This window comes from Ovis canadensis, chromosome 25 (assembly GCF_042477335.2).
Source record: "Ovis canadensis isolate MfBH-ARS-UI-01 breed Bighorn chromosome 25, ARS-UI_OviCan_v2, whole genome shotgun sequence".
NCBI classification, from domain to species: Eukaryota; Metazoa; Chordata; class Mammalia; order Artiodactyla; family Bovidae; genus Ovis; species Ovis canadensis.
Window position 1 is genome coordinate 61,477,473 of NC_091269.1, and position 21,044 is coordinate 61,498,516.

Here is a 21,044-nt window from a genome sequence, read left to right on the forward strand (position 1 = left end):
AAGCCGGACGGAATTCCCTCCCCATCCAAGACACGAATAATACATGCAGTCAGCCCTAGAGGTCACTGAACGACGAAGCCGGTGGTGGGAGACGCTCCTTTTCCTCGCCGGGTCGCTCAGGACGCGTCGTTTGTCGACTCTACAAACGCAGGTGACGAGGGAGCGCCGAGGACCCGCGCCGTCGCCGCGGTCGCCCGCCCCTCGAGCGCCGTCGTCGCTGGGCAACGCCTCCGCCCCGCCCCGGGCGGGCACGTGACGTGCGCGTCACGTGACGGGCCAGTCGGCGTCCTCCCGCGGAGGGGTGTAAACAGGCGCCGCGGTGGCCGAGCCGCAGCGTCTGCTGCGTCCGCGTCTCCGGCATGCTCCTGGCCGGCGGGGGCGGCCCCGCCGCGAGCTCAGCGCCCACTTGAGGTAACGCCCGCGGCCTTCAGGCCGGCGTGCCGCGCGCCGCGCGCCGCAGCCGGTGCCGGGCGCCGTCGAGGCCGGCCGAACCCCTGGCCTGGCAGGGGGTGTGGCTGCCGCCCGTGCGGTCCGCGACAGGTGGGCGGGGCGGGGGCGGCCGTCGAGGTCGGCGCTCCGTGCCAGCCTGGGCCAGGGCCCGGCGCGGAGCCGGCCGACGGTGGGCAGCGACCCCGGCATGTGGGCCCTTCCGCCCCGGCTCTCCAGCGCCCTTGGGTCCGGCCAGGCTGGGGGCCTCGGGAGCCGTCGGGAGCGGAGGGCCCAGGGCTGCCAACGTGGAGTCCCAGTTGAAGTTCTGCCGCCGACGGGCCGTGAGACCGTGGGCAGATCAGCCCTCGCCTCCCCGAGTTCCCGCATCTGTGAAATGCAAGCCTGGACCAGATGATTTGTGAGGACCTTCCGTTTCTGACGTGTGTGGTCTCGAGAGAGACCTGCGTACATCGGCAGCTGCCAGAGAGAAAGGAGAGGTGGATAGTTTGTCCTTTAATTTCGGAATTTCTGGTTGGCTTTCAGTTTTTCATCCGACACGATTTGGATTGTTGTTCACTAGGGTGAAGTTTTCAATAGAAAACTTAGAGAAAGTCATAGTGGTGTATGTTACTCCCCCCCCCCCCCAGGCTTTTAGGAATGCAACGGAACCTCCTTAAAATCGTTTGGGACCCTGATATGTCAGAAGCAAAATCTTTATCTGCCTACTGTCTGCCTCCGCCTTCCCCGGTTCCCACTACCCCAGGAGGCCCCTAGAGATCCCAGGTTGAGAAGTGCTGTTATAGAGCGACTGTTTTATGTATTTGTTCATTTGATGGGATCCCGAAGACGACCGTAATGAGTATATGAAGTTTTCTATTTTTTCCTTTGATTTTTTTCCAGCTGTATGTCATGAAGTATGTTCCGCGTATGTAGTGGAAGAAGGCCCCAAATTTCCTAGAAAGACCTTTCTCTTTCCATCTTCTGTTGCATCCCCGTCCCGGGAAAGAAAGCGTGTTGTGATAGCGAGACCTCATGCCTTTCTGCTGGTTTAGCTGCTTGGGCACAGAATGGGAGTGGAGGACTTCGCGGGACTTTTATTTGAGACCAGCTGAAACCACGAGGATATTTCCTCTGAAAAACAGGGAGGTTGGGAGAGTATAGGAAGTAAAGTCGTTAGAGCCACGGACGAATGCGAACACATTCCACACTTGGAACGCTGGGGCAAGAGCAGTTTGGATTGTGAGGTAACACAGTCCTCCTGTTTTAAGCCAAGAGGAAGTTTCCTATTATTTTGTTGTTGTTGTGTTGTTGTTTGTCCGTTCTTTTTTAAATTTTTGTTTATTTTCTTTTGACCGTGCCGGGTCTCCGTTGCTGCAGGTGGACCTCCTCTTGTTGCCGTGAGGGGGCGCGGTTCTCTAGTTGCAGTGTGGGAGCTTCTCACTGCAGCGCCTTCTCTTGTGGAGCCCGGGTTCTAGGGCGCGTGGGCTTCAGTAGGGCTTCAGCAGTTGCAGCCCCGGAGCTCCAGAGCAGAGGCTCAGTGGTTGCGGCGCCCTGGCTTAGTTGCTCTGTGTGGCATGTGGGATCTTCCCGGACCAGGGATCAAACCCGTGTCTCCTGCATTGGCGGGCAGGTCCTTTACCACTGAGCCACCAGGGAGGCCCTCCTGGTTTGTTTTTGAAGGCTGAAGTTGGTAAGTGTATTAGAATTAACAGTTTGTTATTAAAAGTGGAAAACCGTAGTTGAGTCTCCCTGGGGCTTCAGTGGCGTGTGTGAGAACTGGAGGTCTAATGCACCGTAAGTGGAGCCCAAGGTGACCCTCGTAGATGTGTGTTTTCTCTTTTCAAAGCAGACTCACTTCCTTGATCTTTGGCTTAAGTTTAGGCAAGTCACTTCCCTTCTCGGGGTCATAGTTTCTGCTACTAAGTGAGGAAATTGGACTGATTTTGGCTTCCCTTAGGGTTGCCAGATAAAATACAGGACACCCAGTTAAATTTGAATTTCAGTAAACAATGGGTAAATTTTTAGTCTAAGTATTGCATAGGGCTTGCTTTACTAAAAATTCATTGTTTATGTAAAACTTTTGGGTCTACTGTATTTTTATTTGCTAAATCTGACAACCTTAGCTCCAACCTTTTTGTCTTCTGTAAATTCTTTAAATTCGTTCCAGGGAGATTTTATAGATGCATAGACAGGGGTGAATGGATTCGAGCAGTCAAGACCCCTGTTTGTTATCAGGAGCAGTGTCTAGTTCTTGAAGAATTGCACTGTTTCTAATTGGTTTCCACCCCTACCCACCATGTAGCAATTCCCTTTCTGCTATAATCACATACTATTTAGGTTTACCTTCTTGGTGGTAAACAATTTAAAAAACTGAAAGAAAAAAAAAGTTGCTAGAATTTCTAAAAGCAACAAAATTGGGTCATGAAATGATATATACTGTTTTTTTCCCCTAGAAAAAGTACTTTACAATCCCGCTTATTCTCCAGTTATCTGACTGACTTGAAGACATTTTTCCAAAGCATTGGACTGCTCCAGCAGTAAATAACCCTTCAGGAAGTCCTTAGGGCTTTTGGTTTGGCCACCTGTGAGTATGGAAGTGACCAGTATAGGCACTGTAGACATTTAGTTTTAACTGTTTATCAGTTTTGTGTTTGTTTTATTTTGAAGATTTTCAACATTGAAATTCTTTTTCAAGGAGTATAATTTTTAAATCTTCATTTTGAGGATAAAAAAAAAAAAAAAACAAACCCAACTAGGCCTGATCTAGTTTCTCTGCTCAACTCACTCTGAAATTCCTGAAGTTTCTAGTTCATGTTTTCATTTGATAGCCAATAACAGCAGAAGCATGAGTGCCGCCTTTGAGCCAGGCTGATGTGAGCAGTGTTCTAGTTCTTCAGCGGCTTAATCTGATAGAGGAGTGTAATCATGTGCAATCCAGGGATAATGTGATGAGGGCCTTGAAGTGGTACACATGCTGTGGAAATTGGGAGGAAGATCAGTACCCAGCAGGTTAGACTGCACGGCAGAGCTTCCCGGAGGAGGTGGGATTTAATCCGAGTCATGGAGGTTAAGGTGGGGTCAGGAAGACAGGCTTGCAGAAGGGTGGGAAGATGCTGGAAAGGGCAGGGGAATCATCTTCTCAGTTCTACAAAGCATACACTTTGTTGGATTGAAAATAGTTGATAATTTTGTTTACATGCAGTTTTGACTCACTGTGATGCTTGTCCTCTGCGGTAAGTTTATCAGCATGGCACTGCTTCAGTGAGTGTCTCTATTACAAAGACCTTCAGATGTCAGTGTAGCTCTTTGGGAAAATGTTTATGAAATACGTCACTCATGAAACCATATGAATGAGGAACTCACAGTGAGTTTTGAAATTGTATTTTAAATGAAGACATGTTTCAAAAAATTGTAAGGATTTTCTCTGTTTTTCTTACTTTTTAAAAAATGCAAGAGTTTTATATTTATTAACATTAGAAGATACCTGAGATACTGTTGTATGAAAAGTGTAGACCATAGAAGTTTTCTCGTATGTTTTCTTTTTGAAAGTTTTATGGTTTTAGGTCATATATTCATATATTTAAATTTGTGATCTATTTTAGGGGGCTGATGGAGGTGTGTGGTGTGAGGTAATGGGTTTGGGTTCATTATTTTCCTTTATGGATACACAGTTGTTTCTGTATTATTTGTTGAGAGGATTATCCTTTCCCTGTTGAATTTCTCCGTCCTTTGCCCACTGAACTTCATTTCTGTTGGGACTTAGCTGGCAACACATGTGTGTGGTCGTTTCTGGGCTGTTTCCTCTTGATTTGTCATGTCCTGGTGGCTCAGAGGTTAAAGTGTCTGCCTGCAGTGTGGGAGACCTGGGTTCGATCCCTGGGTCGGGAAAATCCCCTGGAGAAGGCAACGGCACCCCACTCCAGTGTTCTTGGCCTGGAGAGTCCCATGGACAGGGGAGCCTGGTGGGCTGCAGTCCACGGGGCCGCACAGAGTCGGGCACGACGGAGTGGCCTCCCTCTCTCTTCCTTTCTGTATGTCAGTGCCGTACTGTCCGCCTGACTGTGGCTCTGTGTATGGTTTGAAATTGGTCAGTATAAATCCTCCAGCTTTGTTCATTATTTTCAAAACGGTTTTAGGTATTTTAGGTTGTATGTATTTTCATAAATATTTTAAAATCGGCTTGTTAGTTTCAAAAACTTCTTGGAATTTCACTTGCAATTGCCTTGAGTTTCTGGATCAATCTGTAGAAAATTGCTACCATAATAGTGAATTTCCCAATCTGTCATTTATTTGATTCTTTAATATTTTGCAACATGTTTTTAGTTTTTTAGTGTACACAGGTCCTATACATGTTTGGTAAGATTTATATCTTTAATATTTTATGGATTTTGATGTCATTATAAATGGATTTAAAAAGTAATTGTCCACTTTTTCATTGCTAATATGTAAAAATGCAGTCCGTTTTTCAGGATTTTCTATGTATATAATCATTGAATAAAGTCAGTTTTACTAATTCATTTCTGCTCGTTACTTCTTGCCTTCCCTCCTGCCTTTCTCTTTTTTTCTTTTTTGCCTGAGTGGCTAAACCTGGCTAGAACCTCAAGTCCAATATGATGATAGAAGTGGTAAGCAGACATCCATATTTTGTTTCCAGTCTGAGGGGTAAACATTCAGTCATATACATGATACAAAATAAAGCACTAACAATAAATTTTTTACTGTTAAATTAGGCTTAATAAAAATTAAAAGCTTCTGTGCTTTAAAGGTTTAACTTTCTGTACCGTTTGAGGGCTTCCCAGGTGGCTGCCAGAGCAGGAGACGCAGGAGGCTAGGATTCACTCCCGGGTCAGGAAGATCCCCTGGAGGAGGAAATGGCAACCCACTCCACGGTTCTTGCCCGGAGAACCCCATGGACAGAGGAGCCTTGCGGGCTACAGTCCATGGGGTCGAAAAGAGTCGGACACTGTCGAGCAACTGAGCATGTACGCATGTACTGTTTTAAGAAAAGGGAAACATAAGCTCCAGTGGGGAACAAGTATTTGCAATTCATATATCTGACAAAGAACCTTCACCCAGGGTATGGAAAGGGCCTCCATAATCACCAATGGGCTTCCCTGGTGGTTTAGTGGTAAAGAATCCACCTGCCAATGCAGGAGACATGGGTTTGATCCCTCGTTTGGAAAGATTCCCCTGGAGAAGGAAGTGGCAACCCACTCCAGTATTGTTGCCTGGAAAATCCTATAGACAGAGGATCCCGGCAGATTACAGTCCATGGGGCTGCAAAAAGCTGGACGTGACTCAGTGGCTAATCAACAGTGAGAAGGCAGACAATGCCCAAATCACAACGCTGGTGAAAGATTAGGACAGACCGTTCATGGAAGAAGACATTTAAATTTTTTGATAGGCACTTTAAAAATCCTCAACGTATCTAGTCATTTATGGAAATGCAAATAGAAATGAACAACTGTTTGCCTACAGGAGTGGTTAAAATCTATAAGACTGACAATAGCGAGTGTCGGTCAGGATGCCGAGCTACTAAAGCTCGCGTGAACTGCTAGGAGGGGTGTGTGATGGTGCAGAAGCTGACAGCAGGGCAGTTTCCTGTTCAGGTTACGTGTACTCTGTGGCCCAGCAATTCTATCCCTGATTACAAAGTAAAAACTTAATGTCACAAGTTACTTACACCTCAGTGTTTAGAGATCAAAACTGGAAATGTGCCAAATGTCTATTAATGAATATACAAATAAGCACTGCTCAGCACTATAAAGGGGACTATCAATAGTATAAATTTTATGCTGACAAAAGCCCCACACAAGAGAATGCACGCTGTATAATTCCGTTCACATTGGTCCTAAGCCAGCAAAACTAATCTCTAATAAAGCAGATTAATGACTGCTTGCAGTCAGAGGCGAGGGAATTGATTGCCGAGGCGCAGGAAAGCGCTTTTCATGGTGATGAAAATGTTTGGTCTGAATTTTGATTGGGTAGTTGTTACACTACGTACACTTTTGTCAAAGCTTTTCCGACACTTAATGTGGGTTCATTTCATGTACAGTGTAATTTAATGCACTTGAGTTTTAAAAAGCAGGGGTCTAAACAGCATTTATAGAATAAGCAAATATATTTGTGTATATAATGATTTTATTTAGAATACTTTAATGTGTAAACATAGGTACATGAAATGTCCTGAAGCATGTTTAGGTTGTTACCAGTTGTGTCTTGATGGTGGATTTTTAGGTGATTAAAAAAATGATTGGACTTTCATATATTATTTGAATTATTTTTTCAATGAACTTATCTTGACAAAAGAAAAGGAAGGATTTTTTTTTGTCTGGTAGATATTTTATTCCTGGATGATTTTGTCCTCTAAATACTGAATAAACATTGTAATAATTCTCAGCTATGTTTTAGAATTTAAACACTATTACTCTGTAGTCAGTACCAGTTAGGACCAAAACCTTACGTTGCCTTCAATATCCCTTGGTCTCCCCTTCACCCCATCCTCTTACCTCCCCACAGACATGACTGCTACTCTTAAGATCTGTGTTTATTATTTCTTTTTTTGAGATAGTTTGACCGCCTCTCTAAGCTTTGCTGTTTCTCTGCATGCCCTGTTGAACTCACTCGCTAGAATTGTACTGGGTGTGCACTTCTGTCACTTGCTTTCTTGTCCTGCACAATATGACTTGCCGTCTGTATCTTCATGTGTGGTTGTGGGTCGTTGATGTTTCGTTGTTGTATTGCATTATTTTATATGAATATTCCACGGTTTTACCTTTATGCTTTTGATAGGTCGTTGTTTTTTGTTGTTGTTGTTGTGAGCAGTGATGATGTGAACATTTTGTGTGTGTCTTCTGGTGCGCATGGACAAGACTTTCTCTGAATATATAATTACTTCTAACCATAGGGGCTGGGTTGTAGGGTAAAGCATTTCTTCAGCTTTTCTAGAAGTATTTGTTTTTTATTGAACTCTAATGAATTACCACAAACTTTAGAGGCTTAAACCAAGACATGTTTTAATCTCATAGTTCTGTAGGTCAGAAGTGACTTTGGCTTGCTGGGGTTGTCTGCTTTTTGTCTTAGAAGGCTGGAGTCAAGTTGGGTGGGTGAGTGCATGCTGAGTCGCTTCAGTCGTGTCCGGCACTGTGTGACCTGTGGACTGCAGCCCTCCAGGCTCCTCTGTGCCTGGGATTCTCCAGGCAAGAACACTGGAGTGGGGTGCCATGCCCTCCTCCAGGCGGTCTTCTGGACCCAGGGATGGAGCCCTCCTCTCTCGTGTCTCCCGCATCAGCAGGTGGGTTTTTTCCCACTAGCGCCACCTCGGAAGCCCCCAGGTTGGGTACGTTTATTCGTAATTAATTGAACTCTTCCCCTATAATTAGTGAATAGTTAGTACGCGCTGACGTTTCTCTTTTTTAACAGTGTCGCACTGACCATTTTTGTGTAAATGCCTTTGAACATTTGTGGGCATGTTCTTGTGGTATAGAATGGTGCAGGTGGGATTGTCTGGCTAAGGGGATTTAAATTGAGTAGTGGTGGTTGTGTTAGTTTTTATTTCATCTGCATTTCCCCTGATAATGTTGATTTTTTTCCCCATTTTTTTCCCATACTATCTATTGCCAATCTCTTTATTTTTCTGTATTTTAAAATTAATGTTTAAATTTTTATCACAGTAATATTTGGATATTGTTTAAAAGTAGTAAGCATAAATGCTTGTAATGAAAAACAGAGGCACCTTTTGCTTTCTTGTTTGTTATGGTGGTTGCCTCCATACTCCATAACTTAATGCCTATCTCACTGTTAGTGATTCATCAGCTTTAAATGCTATGCATTGCTGTCCTGTTTTGAGAATGTGGGCGTCCTAAACTCTCCTCACTTACCTTTTCTCCATTTCAGTTGTGGTTACAGTCCTGTTTTTATTGAAATCAATAATTAGTATTTGCTGCTGCTGCTGCTGAGTCACTTCAGTCCGACTCTGTGCAACCCCATGGACTGCAGCCCACCAGGCTCCCCTGTCCCTGGGATTCTCTAGGCAAGAACACTGGAGTGGGTTGCCATTTCCTTCTCCAGTGCATGAAAGTGAAAAGTGAAAGTGAAGTTGCTCAGTCGTGTCTGACTCTTCATGACCCCATGGACTGCAGCCCACCAGGCTCTCCTGTTCCTGGGATTCTCCAGGCAGGAGTGCTGTAGTGGGCTGCCATCGCCTTCTCCAATTAGTATTTAGTCACTGACAGCTCTTTTTTAACTGTAGTCTGTGACTGCATGTCTTGTCTTCAGCTCAGTTCAGTCGCTCAGTCGTGTCCGACTCTTTGAGACTCCATGGACTGCAGCAGGCCAGGCTTCTCTGTGCATCACCAACTCCCAGAGGTTGCTCAAACCCACGTCCATTGAGTCAATGATGCCGTCCACCCATCTCATCCTCTGTCGTCCGCTTCTCCTCCTCCCTTCAACCTTTCCCAGCATCAGGGTCTTTTCCAGTGAGTCAGCTCTTCACATCAGGTGGCCAAAGTGTTGGAGTTTCAGCTTCAGCATCAGTCCTTCCAGTGAATATTCAGGACTGATCTCCTTTAGGATGGACTGGTTGGATCTCCTTGCAGTCCAAGGGACTCTCAGGAGTCTTCTCCAACACCACAGTTCAAAAGCATCAGTTCTTCAACACTCAGCTTTCTTTATAGTCCAGCTCTCACAACCATACATGAGTATGGGAAAAAATAGCTTTGACTAGACGGACCTTTGTTGGCAAAGTAGAATTATCACCTCACTTCACATACATCGCTCTCTTCATAAACCTTCTTGTAGACGAATTATCCCTTTTGACAGATGCCGCAGCGCATCTCCCTGTCAGTCTCTGCCCTCTTCTGGGTGGTCTTCCTCGTGAAGCCTTTCACCGTCTTGCTTGCTCCCTGTCAGTCTCTGCCCTCTTCTGGGTGGTCTTCCTCATGGAGCCTTTCACCGTCTTGCTTGAATGTGAGTCTGAATTCTCTGGCCTTACTGCTCAGGGCCTGTGGGGGGCCTTTGCTTGGGGTCATTCAGTTTCTCCAGAGAATCATCTGTCCTCCCCTTGTGTATTCGTCTTGGTGGCTGAAGGCTCTTGCTCCTCACAGAGTGTTCCATAGACTGTCCCCACTGGCATCATCTCTGTGCTTGTTCAAGATGTAGGATCTCAGGCCTCATCCTGGACCTGCATCGGAACAAGATGGCTTACTTGCAGCAACATTTTTGAAAGTGCTGGCCTGTGCTATGGCAACAGCGACAGTAGCAACAAACTTGTTTGTGCTGCAAAGTCTAAGGCAAGTTGGATGGAACCCCTCCCTCTGTAGCCACGCCACCTGACTTTGAGGATGGCAGTGGAAGAGAGCTGGGGAAGCCCAATCAATGTTCTTAAAGGCCAGATCTGGAAGTGGCTAGTGTTACTCTTCCCATGTCATATTTGTCAGAAATCAGTCACATTAACTCTGACATAATTGCAAGTGAGACTGGCAGATGTAGCCTTCTGATTTGCCAGGAACAGGGAACAGTGCAGTGGATAAGTAGCCCTGACGTTTCTTCAGTTGTCCGTCCCAGTCCCCAAACCCTTTCATTCTCAGTTCAAAGTATGGGCGCACCTTGGACACATTGTGCCTTCTGTTCTAGACCAAGGCAATAAAGGAAACGTTGAGATAAAGCAAATCACTTTTTTTTTTTTTTTTGGTTTCCCAAAGCACATAAAGGTTATTTGTATGCTATACTGTAATCTGTTAAGTATACCGGAGCATACTCATAATACTATGTCTAAAAACAATTTACATACCTTAATTTAAAAATAACCTGGTGCTAACATGTGCTCACCATCGTCTGAGCCCCCAGTAAGTCACAGTGTTTTTCCTGGTGGAGGGTCTTGCCTTGATGCTGATGGCTGCAGCTGACACTGATGGAGGCATCTGTGAAGGCTGGACTGGCTGTGGCAGTTCCTTAAAATAAGACAGCAGTGAAGCTTGCTGCTTTGACCGACTCTTCCTCCCATGAGCCATTTCTCTGTAGCGTGCAGTGCGGTTGGATGATGTTTCATCCACAGGAGAACACCTGCCAAAACTGAAGTCCATCCTCTTAACCCTTTGCCTCTGCTTCGTCAGCCGAGTGCATGTAACATTCTAAATCCTTCACTGTCATTTCAGCAGCTCGGCTTCATCTTCACCGGGAGCAGACTCCATCTCAGGATACCACTCTCTGCTCATCCGTAGAATAACTCTTCCATCAAGTTTCGTCATGCGTGTGTGATAGTCACTTCGGTCGTGCCTGACTGTGCACCGCGTGGACTGTAGCCTTCCAGGCCCCTCTGTCCGTGGGCTCTCCCAGGCAGGAACACTGGAGTGGGCTGCCGTCTCCTCCTCCAGGGGCTCTTCCTGGCCTGTGGATCGGACCCCAGTCTCCGTCTCCTGTGTCAGCAGGTTGGTTCTCCACCGCTAGGGTCACCTGGGAAACCCCTGTCGACTTCCAAACTTCCCTTAATTTTGATAAAGTTGGTCAGCTTCCAAATGCCCCTTAATTCTTCCCATGAATCATGAATGTTTTTAGTGATGTCTAGAATGATGAGATCCTTTCTAGAAGGTTTTCAGTTTTGCCCAGATGTAGCAGAGGAATCACTGTCTGTGGCTGCTGTCGCCTTCTGAGATGTATTTCGTAAGTAATGAGATATAAAAGTCAGAAGGACTCCTTAATCTGTGAGCTGCAGAATGGACGTGCTCATGGTCATGAAGACAGCAATAGGGTAGTCTCCTCACAGTGTGTCCCCCCCAGTGCTCTTGTGTAGCCAAGTGTGTTGTCAGTGAGCAGTAATTTCGAAAGGCGTCTCTTTTCCTAGACACTGGGCCTCGGTGGGCTTGAAATCTGTAGTGATGTGTCGTGAAGCGATGTGCTGCCGCCCGGGCTTTGCTGTTCCTTTCATAGAGCGCAGGCAGAGGAGACGCAGCATAATTCTCAGAGACCGTGGGATTCTCATAGTTGAGCGCTGGCTTTCACTTAAAGCAACCAGCTGCCGTAGTCCCTAATGGGAATGAGTCTGTCCTTTGACGTTTTGAAACCAGGCATTGACTTCCTTCTAGCTATGAAAGTTTTGGATAGCATCTTCTTCCAATATAATGCTGTTTCATCTTCATTGAAAATCTCTCATTTAGTGTAGCAGCCTCATTAATTATCTGGATTAGGCTTTGGCTTAAGAAAATGTGGCTAGTTTGATCTTCTATACAGACCACTAAAACTTTCTCCATGTCAGCAGTAAAGATATTTCTGGTTGATTCAGAGTACCAGTAGCCAAACATATTTTTGGTTTTTGCGAGCAACAGCCAATAGTAAATAATAGCCAATAGAAAATGAAGTTTCATTTTCCAGTTGTTCCCCAGACGGTTTTAAAGTCATCACGTGTGTGATCTGTTTTCTGAATTATAGCCGTCAGCAGATTCTGTAACTGTCTTCTCAGTCACCAGAAGTGGACCATCATCTTTTCATTTTCTGTCATGAAGCTTATCACTGCCTACAAAATGGTGACTAGGAAAACGCAGCTTCTTGAGGTTTTCATTATGATAGCACCCCACTTCTGGTAGCGGTCTCTTTTGGGGAGGTGGCCAGAGTACCAGTTGTTTTTTATCTTTATTTTTAGCCAATGTTTTTACTACTACTCATAACCTGAGGCACAAGCTCTTTGGCATCTTATAGATAAATTAGCTCATTATTTATCTATTATTTCATATACTTTTTATTATGGCTTTCTCCATCTTGCTAATTTAATTACTATTCCCATATTTTCTGTCTTTAAAGAATAGCTGAAATAATTTTCATCTGCTTGAATGCTCTCTTCCCTCATTTGTGGCCTTGTGATTTGTCCTTTTTCTTTCCTTTTTAAAAATTTTAATTTTTCATTTTGAGGTAAATGTAGGTTGATATGCAATTGTAAGGAATAACGTAGAGAGCTCCTGTTTGAGAGATCCAGTTTTCCCCGAAGTTGACGGCTCGGAAAGTCTTAGTACAATGTCACGCCCGTGGCGCTGACATCTGCGGAGCTCAGACGCAGACTCTCTGTCGTCACAAGGACCCTGTATGTTACTCTCTGTAGCTTCCGCTGCGCCCGCTGGCTCTTAGCCTCTGGCAGCCTCGGATCTCTGCTCCCACTTCTGCATTTTGTCTTTGCAGGGATATTCTGTGAATGGAATTTATACATTATGTGACCTTTTCAGGTAGGCTTTTATCACTCAGCAGAATCCTCTGGAGATTGATCGTGGTGGTTTCATGTCCAAATAGTTCTTTTTTATTCCTTTTTTATTTCCAGGTAGTATTCTGTGATCTGAATGTGCCAAAGTTTGTTGAATCACTCACCTGCTGAAGAACACCTAGTTGAATGACGCTGTTGCTGACATTTGTGTGCAGGTTTCCCTGTAATCATATTACTTCATTTCTCTGGTATAAAAGTCTGGAGTGCAGTAGCTGGGCTGTATGATATTCACCTGGTTTGTTTTAAGAAGTTGCCCGAGTGTTTTCCAGAGAGGATGTACCATTTCACATCCCTACCGGTGCTGAAAGGATGACTCAGTCTCGCCTTGCCCTTGCCCACATTCTGGTGTTGGCACCGTTTCTTACTTTGGTAGTTCTGGTAGGTATGTAACGCTGCTTCACTGTGGCTCTCAGTGGCTTCTCCCTGATCGCAGAGTCGGCCGGCACTGAGTGGGTGCACGGCGACAGTGGCCAGTGAGATGGGACAGGCGCTGCTGTGTCTGCCACGTGTCTGTGCTCTCCGTGAAAGTCTCTTCCTGTCCTTTGCCCACTAACTAATCGGGTTTTTGTTGTTAAGTTTTGAGAGTCCTTTATATACAGTAAAGGACTAAGAGTCGGACACGACTGAGCGACTTTACTTTCCCTTTCACTTTTCACTTCATGCACTGGAGAAGGAAATGGCAACCCACTCCAATGTTCTTGCCTGGAGAATCCCAGGGACGGGGGAGCCTGGTGGGCTGCCGTCTATGGGGTCGCACGGAGTCGGACATGACTGAAGCGACTTAGCAGCAGCAGCAGCAGCAGCAGCAGTCCTTTGTCAGTGATTTGCAAATATTTTCTCTGACTCTGTGGCTTACCTTTTCACCCTTTGAAGTTCAGTTTATAAATTTTTCCAGTTGGGAATCATGTCTTTGGTGTCAAGTTTAATTACTGTCTAGCCCTGAACCCTAAAGACTTTTTAAAATGCTTTTCTCTCCCTAGAAGCTTTATGGTCTCAGGTTGCACGTGTAAGTGAATGAACTGTCTCAGTTAAGGGGTTGAAACTTCACTTGAGGTTCACTTTTTTTCCCTTATTGCTCTGGTACCGTTTGTTGGAAAGTTATTTTTCCGTCATTGAATTGCTTAATCAAGCATCATCTGGGCATACTTGTGTGGGTCTGCTCGTATGTTGTCTGTTCTGCTCCACTGGATTGTGTGTCTGTCTCTCTGCTGGTGCCACACAGCCTTGGTTGCGGTCACTCCGTGCCATCGTTCAGTAGCTGAGTCGTGTCCTACTTTTTGTGACCCTGTGGGCTGCAGCATTCCTGGGTTCCCTGTCTTTCACCGTCTCTTGCAGTGTGTTCAAACTCATGTCCATTGAGTCAGTGACATTATCCAGTCCTCTCAGCCTCTCTTACCCACTTTTTCTCCTGCCCCCAACCTTTCCCAACATCGAGGGAAGCGGAAATCTTTCCTGTGCATCAGGTGGCCAGAGCATTGGAACTTCAGCTTCAGCATCAGTCTTTCCAATGAATATTCAGGGTTGATTTCCTTTAAGAGTTTGATCTCCCTGCTGTCCAAGGGACTCTCAAGAGTCTTCTCCAGCACCACAGTTTGAAAGCATCAGTTCTTTGGCACTCAGCCTTCCTTTTTTTTTTTTAAATAAATGAAGAGATATTTCATGTTTATTTGAAATTCCTTAATGACATATGATATTTCACATCTTTTCATATGCTTATTTTACATCTGTATATCTTTTTTAAAATATAAATTTGTTTATTTTAATTGGAGGTTAATTACTTTACAATATTGTATTGGTTTTGCCATACATCAACATGAATCTGCCTCAGGTATACACGTGTTCCCCATCCTGAACCCCCCTCCCTCCTCCCTACCCGTACCATCACTCTGGGTCGTCTCAGTGCACCAGCCCCAAGCAGTCAGTATCACGCATCGAACCTGGACTGGCTATTCGTTTCATATATGATATTATATATGTTTCAGTGCCATTCTCCCAAATCATCCCACCCTCGCCCTCTCCCACAGAGTCCAAACGCTCTAGCTCTTATATCTGTACATTACTGCTGGAAAAACCATAGCTTTGACTATACAGACCTTGTCTTGAATTCAGCAGACTGATTTCTCCCGTTCTGTTATCTTTCAAAGGTGGTTTAGCTTTTGTCTTTCTATATACATTTAAAAATATTTGTGTCTGTGTCTACAAAAGTCTTTAAAAGAATTTAACAGGAATCTTCTTGAGTTAGTGTATTCGTTAGGGGATAATAGACGTTATCACTTTGTTGAGTCTTGTCCATGAACATAGTCATCCATTACTTTCTTATTAGTCCTCTGAGTTCTCTCACAAGCATCTGAGAGTTTTCAGCATAGATCTTTCTTACATTTATACCTAATATGCCGTTTTTTCATGATTGTGAATGATGGTGTTTTAATTTCCACGTCCTCGTTTTCATTGCTAGTGTTTAGAAGTGCAGCTGATTTTTGTATGTTTATTTTGCATCCTGCAGCTTTGCTGAATTTTGTTATTCGGGGAGGTTTTTTTTTGGTAGTTTCCTTGGGATGTTCTGTGTAATCTGAAAGTGGGTGCAGTTTTGCTTCTTCTAATCTGTGTGCCTTTTTCCCTTTTCTTGCTCTGCTGCACTGGCTAGAACTTCTGGTGCTGTATTAGATAAGAGATGCCTTTTCCCCAGTCTTAGGGGCAGAGCAGTGATTTTCTCATCATCAAGTGTAATGTTAGTCGTACTTTTTTTTTTTTAATAGATTCTCTTTTTCAAATTAAGTATGTTCTTTTTTATTCCTATTTTTCTGAGTTTTTTTTTTTAAATAATGAATTGATGTTGAATTCTGTCATACACTGTTTCTTTGTTTGTTGGTATCATCCTATGATTTTACTCATTAGCCTCTTAACGCTGTAGATTATGTTGATTAATTAAAAAATTTTTTATTGAAGTACAGTTAATTTACAATGTTGGGTTACTTTCTGCTTGTGTATACTTTCTGTGTAACTGACTCACTCTGCATAGCAAAGTGAATCAGTTACATAGCATATAACGTACATCCAGGCTTTTGAAGGATTTCCCCATACAGGTCATTACAGAGTGCTGAGCACAGTTCTGTGTGATATATAGTAGGTCCTTATTTGCTACTTGTTTTATGTATTGTAGTGTGTATATGTAAGCCCCAAACTCCCTCCCTTTTCCTGATTAATTTTCAAAAATTGAAAAAGAATCTTGTATCCTTGGGATAAGCCTCACTTGGTCATGGTTTATGATTCTTTTTGTATTTACTGAATTCTGTTTGCTAATACCTTAAGGGTTTTTCTTTCTGTTCAGAGAACTTCCTTTAGCCGTTTCATCCTTTGGGAGCACATCTGCTGGTGATGCTGTCTCTTAGTTTACTTTTATCTCAAATGTCTTGATTTCCCCTTCCTCTTGAAGGATATTTTTATTGGCTATTGGACTCTGAGTTGACAGTTCTTTTCTTTCAGTACTTGAAAACTGTTGTGTCTTTCTGACCTCTCTATATTCTGCTGAAATATATGCTGCTATTTAATTAATTTTTCCCCTATAGGAAAGGTGTGTGTTCTGTCTCATTGCTTTCAAGGCTTGTTATCCTTCAGTGTTCAGAAGTTTAACTGTTTATGTTTTACTGAGGATTTCTTTGAGTTTATCCTGTTTGCTCAGATGTTTGCTCAGACTCTTGAGTCTGTAAATGTATCTTTTACCGAATTTGGATATTTTCAGCCATTATTTCAGTACTTTCCGCTCATTTCTCTCCAGTGACATGAATGTTGACTCTTGATTATAGGCCACAGGTCCCTGAGACTCTGTTCATTTTTCTTTTGCAGTTTATTTTTGTCTTTGCCATTCAGATTGGGTAGTTTCTATTTGTCTGTCTTCTGCTTTTTTCTGTCTACACCATTCTGCTGAACCCATCTCTTGGTTTTTGTATTTTGGTAATTGTATTTTTCAGTTCTGAGATTTCCTTTTGGTTCTTCTTTATATCTTTGCTGAGCCCTGCCCCCACCTTTTTTTTTAAACCAAGACATAGCAGTGGTAAGGAAGAAAGTTCCAGTTGCTTACCCAACCTCCTCTTGACACCACCCTGATGAGGATGTTGGGATGCTTGGTTATATCTTGGTGAGAGAAGATGTCTTATCTACCCTGGGTCTTTGCTGGCATGGGTAGGGATGTGACCACAGGTTTTTTCGCCGTGGTGTTGTGGCTAGTGATAGAGAATCTACCTGTTGTGCAGGAGACACAGGAGACGCACGTTTGATCCCTGGGTCAGGAAGCTCCCCTGGCGGAGGGCATGCCAACTCACTCCAGTATTTTGGCCAGGAAAATTCCATGGACAGAGGAGCCTGGTGGGCTACAGTCCACAGGGTCCCAGAGAGCCGGATGTGACTGGAGCAGCCGAGCGCAGCAGAACAGGAGCCCACGTCTGTCTGGAGGAGGCGGTCATTGTTCTTACTTTGCAGGCTGGCGCTTTCCACTCCTCTGCTTGGAACAGCAAGCTTCTCTTGGAGCTTGTGTTGCCTTCCTGATGTTTCTGGATTTGCCAATTCTTTGCCTCCACCTTTGGATTATATGGGACAAAAAGAAAACTCAGGACACTTAACAAGACGTCATTCCTTGAATCCTGAGATCCCTAGCTAGTCTGCCTTCTTCTTTCTGCCTTTGAAAGTCTTCTATTTGTTTTATATAAAATATGCAGAGCCTTTACTTGTCCTTATTGGAAAAGTACATGTACTCTAACTTCTGAGAAGTGTAAGCTGCTTCTTTTTAAGAAAATCCTTTTATTATTTTAATAGGGTCTTGCTGGAAAGGAACTTAACCTAAGTATTCAGTCAGTCCACACCTTTATTACTTCTTAATATTTTATCGCATTTGTGTGAATTAGGCAGATTGACTATGTCATTTGCTTAGTGCTTATATATTATTCATGGCACACATCTCATGTGGAGGAGCCTTTGGGAGATAATTGAGAGCATGAAGCTTTGCCTGCCTAGGGTTTCTCAGAAAGTTCCCTGTGATAAATGAGTTCCTCCTGTGTTACTCCCCAGAAAGATTAGTTTGCTTCTTGGTGAATTTCTTCAGGGTAGTTGATGTTGAAGATGATACTGTAATACTATAACCTAATTCTTTAAGTTAAAATGACCTTTCGTTTTATGCCAGGAGGCTATAAACTGTAAATCTTTAAATTTATCTTGACTTGTTAAAAAATAATTTAAATATGTTTTTAGGAATGGTGTCTTTTAGATTAGATTATATCAAAGTGTTAGCATTTTAAAGACTCACAGGAAGTCTTAAGTTTGTTAATTCAGCTGTGATGGTGTAGGGGTGCTCCAGTGCTCACCCAGGTGGCATAGTGGCTTAAGAATCTGGCTTCTAGAGCCAGCTTCAGTGCTTACTGGAGGCCTTGGAGCTGGGTTTCTTCCGTCCATAAAGTACGAATGATCGCAGTTGCACTAGCTCATAAGGGGGTTGTGATGATGTGACTTGTTTTGAACTTGTGAAAACTGAAAATATTTTTCTATTTGATCATAAAACTTAAAAAAATGTCCATTCTACTAGTAACAGCATCTAATACAACTTGATACAGTTCTGCAGAGATTAGACTTAAGAATTAGGAAACCTGAATTCCACTCCAAGCTTTCCTGTATAGCTGCCTGACTTTCGGCAAGCAGCCTTGCTCCATCCTTTTCTATCTTATTTTACTCATTTATAAAAGTAGGGTTGAGTTTGAACTAGTTGATCTTTAATATTCCTTCTGTTTCTTCCATTCTGGGGTTTTATTTTTGTCTCAGTGAATCATAATTGAGTTCATGAGGAGAGTGCATTTTACAGCCTGGAGAAGAAAAGGGTTTGGGGTGAGGAGGATAAGATAATTTTACAGGAACTTTTAAGTACTAATGTATTGAAAGTAATTAAGTTTGTTCTCGCAATACTGCTGCTGCTGCTGCTGCTAAGTCACTTCAGTCGGGTCCGACTCTGTGCGACCCCATAGACGACAGCCCACCAGGCTCCCCCGTCCCTGGGATTCTGCAGGCAAGAACACTGGAGTGGGTTGCCATTTCCTTCTCCAATGCATGCAAGTGAAAAGTGAAGTGAAGTCGCTCAGACGTGTCCGACTCTTAGCGACCGCATGGACTGCAGCCCACCAGGCTCCTCCCTCCGTGGGATTCTCCAGGCAGGAGCACTGGAGTGGGCGCCACGGCCTTCTCGTCTCGCAGCACTAATTGAGGGCAAAGCTAACGCCTGCGGATGGGAGGAGGGCCGCTCTTGTCTCAGGGTAATGGACACGCTTCTAACACTTATTAATGCTCCTGTCCAGCACTGAAATGGGCCGCCTTAAGTGTGGGATGCTTCGTAACCGTGCAGGGACGAAAGTCAAGGTCAGACTGGCAAATGATGTGTCAGAGTCAGGTCAAAATTATGTGAGTCTCAGCCAGGGATGGTGCTGGATGAGTTCTCTAACTTTCTGGCCTCCCATGGGTGGAAGTCATGACATGATAAAATTGTTAAAGTAATCAAGAAAGAAGATGCTGTAGTATGCCACAGAGGTCACTAACCTTAACTGAGTTATAATAATGGCATTTATATAGGATATATAAACTCCTTTTTATCTGCAGGTTTTTGTTGAAGTGCAGACTAAATACTTTTTGTTCTCAGTTTTGAAGATGTTGCTTCTCTTAAGTCTTATGTAGTTTTTGATGATTTGTGTGGGGAAAGGAGCACTGTTATTTTCTTCTCTTTGGATGGTCTTTGAATGTTTGCCACTTTTAAGCTAAGCTGGGAACTGTGAGTTTGGGTTCTTAGGTCCTTGAGATAGGCAGCTAAATTTGTCATCAACTATGTGGGTGCATTGCCAACTTCTGTGGAGATGTTTACCAGTCTGGGCAATTCTGATAGTATTATCTTCTTACAGTGTCTGCTGTGAGGCAGTCTTTGAAGAAATATGTGACGTGTGGCAGAGCAAGCCCTTGAGGAAGAAGAGGTTTTCTTATTACTTTCATTAAATTATGATGTTCTTGTTCCCAAGTCCTGCAGTAGAATTCTGGTCCAAGGGAATGACTCTCTCCTCTGCCTTAAGCATCTGGCTGAGGAGGCTTCGTGTGCATGTGTGTGTGTGTTTACGTTTCATGAAATGCCTCAAGTCTCCTTTGTCCACTGTGTGTCCTGTTCCTGCTGAGTTGGGTTTAGATTCTGCTGTGTCGGTGGATAAATCAATTCATGGCAGTTTTCTCAGCCTTAGCACTGCTGGCATCTAGGTATGGATAATTTGTTGTGGGGACTGTTGGTGCAGTTTAGAATGGTTAGCAGCTCTCTTGGCCTCTTCACACTGGATGCCAGTAACATCCCGAGAGTTAGGGCAACCAAAAATATCTCTAGGACTTTGCCAGAAGTCCCCCGTGTGGCAAAAATCGCCTCGGTTGAAGGTCGCTGGCTGATGAGTGCCTCTCGGTCAGCCCTGTGCCACAGTTGTGGCCATGCTCCTCCCGTCTGCTTTCTCCGTGTTGCCAGCCTTGCTCAGGGCCTCTTCCTCCTGACTGTGCGCTGCTCATCTAATTAGGTGGAAAGTTGCCAAGTGGAGGTGGATTCAGTGGGGAATAGGGTGGGGCTGAGCCAGGTGTGGCCCTGGGTAGTGGCTGCGCGCTGCGCCGTGCAGATGGGTGTGTTTTTTGGTGGCAGCTAATGATTAGACTTAAAAACCAGTGTTCTCTGATGCGGGCCTGAGATGACAATGGCACCGGGGGTCCCGGCACACGGCGCTCATCAGGTATGTGGCGTCTCGGTGTTTCCTGAAGCCTGCCTTGCGAGTCTGGAGTGTTGAGAGAAAGCGCTTTTCTCCTTAATGTTTTTATTTGAAAGAAGCAAAGGAAAGAGAAGCTGCATCTTGGTGAACTTCCATATTCAATTTAGATTTCATTTTTGAGGTGACTTCAGTAGCTGGATAAAGCCAGTTCCTTTTTTTTTTTAATGTGTATGAAATGAGATGGGAGAATTTGTAAATATTAAGCAGCAAATGTTTAATGAGTGCAACTGGGGATGGTGCCATGCCCTCAAGAAATGCTGAGTGCTGAGAGGGAGCCAGAAGCAGGTAATTGCAAATGTACCGCCTTGGAAGGAATGGTGGCTCTGTCTTGGGTAGGGGCAGGTGGTAAGGGGTGGGCAAGACAGATAAACTTGAGACTAGGCCAAGTGTTTGCAGTCCTTGTTTTATTACTTTTCAGACAGTCAATGTTTGTAATTAGTACTTTTTCCTGGGTACTACTGATTGTTTTTTTACCTAATTGGAGTCATCCTGAATGCCCGTTTTTATAAGCTGTATTCTCTTAACATTTATTGCCTGACATTTCCCATTTTTAGACC

The 21,044-nt window shown here is 44.1% G+C and overlaps 1 protein-coding gene across 4 annotated transcripts in view; it reads left to right on the plus strand.

The window, feature by feature from the left end:
- Positions 1-242: 242 nt before the first annotated feature.
- Positions 243-21,044, plus strand: part of MARCHF8 (membrane associated ring-CH-type finger 8) — a 110,763-nt gene continuing 89,961 nt past the window's right edge. Inside the window, exon 1 of one of the 4 annotated variants that reach the window (XM_069572320.1) lies at positions 243-411. The gene's annotated coding sequence lies outside the window, so the exon portion shown is untranslated. Of the gene's footprint in view, positions 927-20,315; positions 20,452-21,044 lie in introns of those variants that run through there. The other 3 variants (XM_069572322.1, XM_069572321.1, XM_069572319.1) reach the window with 3 other exon arrangements.